This window comes from Pteropus alecto, unplaced genomic scaffold, assembly GCF_000325575.1.
Source record: "Pteropus alecto unplaced genomic scaffold, ASM32557v1 scaffold22, whole genome shotgun sequence".
Classification (NCBI taxonomy): Eukaryota; Metazoa; Chordata; class Mammalia; order Chiroptera; family Pteropodidae; genus Pteropus; species Pteropus alecto.
In genome coordinates this window covers 14,032,764-14,037,723 of record NW_006434839.1, presented here as the reverse complement: position 1 = coordinate 14,037,723, position 4,960 = coordinate 14,032,764, and the positions used below count along the sequence as shown (strand labels likewise).

Here is a 4,960-nt window from a genome sequence, read left to right as displayed (position 1 = left end):
TATATATATATTACAAATAGGTCAGCTTTCTTTACCTAAATTTACTTTTTTCTAGAATAGTTTCATTGAATAGTGACCTGAAAATATAGTCTTCAAATTTTCTGCATTTTGAATTTATATAGATTTTCTTTGTTTCCTGTTATACAGGTAATTTTGGTATGTTAATAATGTGCACTTAAAAATGAATAGTCCTCATATATAGTCTATAAATTTTGATAAAATCAACCTTTTCCAATCATTGATCATTCATTTTCTGTATGTTCTTGTTTTTTTTTGAATTTGACACAAATAGTAATGAGCAAAAATCAGCAGTCTGTGGAGAAGAACTGCTTCTCCACAGACTCAAATCTTAGGGCCACTATTTACATGTGACCTCGGTCAAACTACCCAGGCTTAGGTGCCTCAGTCTCATTATCTTAAAAGTAGAGATAATAACAGTACTTGCTTCATACGATTTCTATGAGGATTAAGTATTTAAGAGATTCACTTAAAACATGCACATAAAATCAGTACTATACAAATATTAGCTATTATTACTATATTGCTTTAAATTCCACTTGAAATTTATATTCATTTTTTTCTTGTTTTCCCTATTCAAACTTTCATTTTTATTTTTCTGCGTTAGTGTTATATTACAGTAACACAAATTATCGCATTGTATTCTTTATTTACATAAACTATTTAGTGAATAATTTAGACATCATTCACAGAAATAATTGCTATTCTAGTCTTATCATCTATCATTCTGTACTTGCTTTATTTTGAAAGTTACACTTTTTTGAGGGGAGGGTCTATTGTCTGTAATTGCATTTGTTATCTAGACTTCTTTTTTTAGTTTTGTAACTTTAGAAATTTTATTTTGCTTTTTGTTTGTTTGTTTGTTTGTTTACAAACACTTAGATTTTTTTTTCTATTCACTGGTCCAAATCTGCAACAAACACATCCAAAACACTATATAATAAAATGATTTCCAACATTTCCAAATGAGAAGATTCCTCTTGCCTGCACTACTGCGATTCACACAGTACTTTCATAGCAAGCACATCACTAGAAGATCTAAAAATGCTCACCCTGTGCTCTAGACTGCTTTGGAAATGCAAAAACTAATAAGGTAATTGCATTAGTGCCTCTAAATACATGGCAACATTTTAGAAACCTTGAACTCTGTCAACACCAAGAGGGTTCAACACTCTGCTTTCCCTGTTGCACTTTATGGAACAGGTTGTAGGGACTAGGCGAAGGGCTGCATTATTTAAATGACTAGCTGTACAGAAATGGATTTCAAAAAAGTTACAGCTCAGAACTGCTTTTTTGTAAAATTCACACACACATTTGTAAGTACCAAGTCGCCATCCAGTTTATTTACTCGGATTTTCTTCACTTGGATTGTGCTGCATTGGTGATGCCTTCGGCAGAGCTGGAGGCTGAAGCAGGCCGAGAGGGTCGCTTCCGATATCCGTTTTCCACACTTTCAGAAGCCACAGTTGGCTCTTAGCTCGGGAGTTTCTCCGGCTTGGAGTTTTGGACCTTTCAGTTACCTTTTTGGGCTCACTGTTTTGTCCAGAGACTAGGGCAGCATTTGCCTCGAGTTCTGGTCTGGCATCAGACCCCTTCAGAGCTGTGGCCTGAGTTTACTCTAGAACTAAACTCTGCGAAGGGGCTGGTGGTCGGTTTGAAAATTCTGGCAGTTCAGGGCCTGCATTGTCCAAGTTAATTCTTTGTTCTCCAGGCAATGGCTGCTGACCGGCCTCGTCCAGACCAGCTGGGTGAGTAGCCAGGGTGCTTAGAGCTTGCTGACTATTTTTCTTCTTCTGAGGGCGTTTCTTCTACTTTGGTTTATTTACGTTGGTATTATTTTGCTTATCGTCATCCAGCAATGGACTCATCAGTGAGACACCTTTATCTACTGAGAAGCCTGGATTCTGATCCCAGGACATCTGATTCCATTGGGTGCTCCAGGGAAAGGTACATTGAAAGGCACCATATGGCCTGAGAAGTGGTTTTTCCAAGGCGTTGTTTCTCTACATGGCCTGCACGTGTGTGTGTGTGGGCAGGGTGGGGGGACTATGTTGGTTTGCTGCATGCTAACATCAGGCGCCATTTGAGACAAGCTGACATGTTATTTGCTGTAGAAGCAGGATCACCATGCTGCTGCGCCATGCATGGGCGGGGCCCACATGGCCCAGCTGTAGAAGCAGGATCACCATGCTGCTGCGCCATGTATGGGCAGGGCCCTGGTGGCCACAAGACCTGCCCCTGAATCCCCATAACCTGAGAAGGACTGTTGTTCACAGGCTTGTAGGGCAGCATCTGTCCTGACATCTGTCCTATAAATTGCACTGTGTTTCCTTGCATGTTGGAGATGGTCGCCTCATTATCTGTGCTGGTCCGAGCATGACATTGGATTGGTTCTGAGGGTTAAACTGTTGCTCGTTTCTCTGCACCTGATTGGCCATGATTTGCTCTATTGTTGGGTTCTGCTGGAGTAAAACTTACCCTTGAGGTTCCATCATCTGGTTATGTGGTGCCATCATTTGTGGGCCCTGCTGGGGGAGCATTTGCCTAGGTGGAGTCATCCTTTAGGGCGAGAGCGCAAGATGTAGGTTCTGAGGCTTCACCATCATCTGGCCCTGTGGCATAAGGTTCTGAGGGTTCAAGCTTCCTTGTTGCTGGACCATCTGGCCTTGGGAGGGCACGGTCTGCTGGTGCATGCTCATCAACTGAGACAGTAGGCCCTGCTGGGGTCGGCCTTGTATGTTGCCCGGGCTCACGTGATGAACCCCAGAACTACCAGCCTATGGGTTGCTCATGTTGCCATGAATTCTCAAGAGGCTGGTCTGCATCATTTTTGGCAGTTTGTGGGACACCTGCATCTGGTTTTCAGGAGGACCACCTCCTTGACTATCTGCATGCTGGATATTTTGATTTGCTTGCCGCTGAGGGGCTCAGGGGCTCAGGGGTGGTGGTTGTGGTCAAAGCCACCTGACCTTGCATAAAGTTCGGATTGGCTGCCCTGCTGAGAAGCCAGGTGGGAGGTGTTTAGGCATTCCACCCAGACCTGGATATAAACTCTGCGGCCCCTGGTTTGGTGGTTGCTGCTGCATCACCATGAAGTTAGGTGGCCCGTTTCCCTGATGAACCATAGGATTCCAACTCAGAGAGCTGACAGGCTGCTAAAATCCCTTGAGAAGTGGGTTATTTTGAGGTGGCCTTGGTCCTATCTGCTGCTGAGTTTGGTTAACCATTGGGGAAGATGCAGGGGGTTCCTGCTGGAGGGAGAAGGGTGAGGAGGCAGGAGACTTGCTGATGAAGTGGGGCTGCTGCAGGGGGCTTAGAACCCTGGAGGGCCCTCCCTGCAAGCTCTTCATCTGAGAAGCTGTGAACTGGCCTGGGTTGCTCATCTGAGGAAAGTTCGTATGGGCCTGTGAGGCTTGCTGGCTGCCAAAGGAATACAGAGTTGGGGACGGATTCTGTACCGAGGCTAAGGATGTCTTGCCCAGAATTGCTGTTGCATTGGGCCAGGCAAGGGAGCCTTCTTCAATCCTTGGTTTGCAGTCATTGTGCCCAGAGAACCCTGGGCTGGAGGAGGCTGAAGGGCTCTGGAACGCAGCTGGTTCCAGCCTGGAGGAACGAGCACCTGAGTTGGGGCAGTAAACAGGTCAAATTCGCTGTAGCCTTGCTGCTGCTATTGCTGCAGCTGGGAAGACTTAGCTGGATTCATTTGTCATTCACAAGGACAGCCTGCATTAGGCGGTGCTGCGGGGCTAAAGGTCCTGAGGGATGACTTTGGTGCTGTATATGGAGCCCAGAGAGGAGTGGGTGCATTGCATCTGACGAGCAGTCCTGGGTGTAGCTCCGAATTGGAGCCTGGTGCCATCATGCAAGATGGCACGTTTCTACCCTGGTGTATCATAACAGTGACAGGGCTGGTCATTCTTATGGAATCCTCCGAAATACTATCACTTTTTGTGTCATTATCTTCAAGTCCAGAGTCAAAATCCACCTCTGAGTCTTCCACTGTCGATGAACACAAGGAGGAATAGATGTCTTCTAGGTTTGGAAGGTCATCCAAAACCATAGTGACTATTATCCTAGAAGCATATGCCAAGTGGACAATAAGAAAATCAAAATGTCTTTCTTAATTTTTATCATTCCTTCAAGCCATCTTCTATGTCCAAATAAGTGGGCATTTTTAGGGCCTGTATTTCAAGGTAGTAGCCAATAAAACACTGACCCAGCCCTCCCAGGGGGCGCAGAGCACCCTCCGGGGCTGTGTATGCCCACGCCCTCTGTGAGTCCGTCTGTCCGACTATCCTCTGTGCGCCTGGCTGTCCGCAGCCTGAACTGGAGGGGCCTCTTATTACGCTATTTTTCAAAACATATTTAAAATGGAATTATGCACCACAACTATTTCTAAGTTAATCATAGATTTTGTTTCACAAACTCAGTAACGTTGATCCCTTTTACAAGAGAAAAAGCCGTTGCATTCTTGGTTTTCCCTCCTCGCTTCCTCTGATCCCTGCTTCCATAGTCTAATCTGGGGACATGTTTCAGTGGGATGGAGGAGAGAGTTTAATTGAGTCCAGTTTTTGGTCTAACAATTAACTAAAATAATCAACTACATTCTTCCCTTTTCTTAGTCTTATAATTTCTTCTTGTTTCATCATTATGTGCTCTCTCAACTATTTTTCTGTTTACTTAAATTTCTGCAGAAAAGAAAATGGGTACTTTATTTTTTTAAAAAAATGGCATCTTCTTTTGCGTTATAGAGTGTGATGGAGGCTGCTGTTTTGTTTAGGAAAACACACCAAAGCAAGGCCCCTTCTGGAAGGAGGGAGAGAATTTGGCCTAACCGAATTACTCTCATAAATAATAGGAAATACAATCAAATTTGTGGCTAGTGTCATCCTCTCAGGGACACCATGATTTTGAGCTGGAGGAGGAAGAAGGATTGAGGGGT

General features: G+C 44.3%; 1 pseudogene; it reads right to left on the bottom strand.

The window, feature by feature from the left end:
- LOC102891840 overlaps positions 1-4,078 on the bottom strand; it is a 5,170-nt pseudogene extending 1,092 nt beyond the window's left edge.
- Positions 4,079-4,960: the final 882 nt, after the last annotated feature.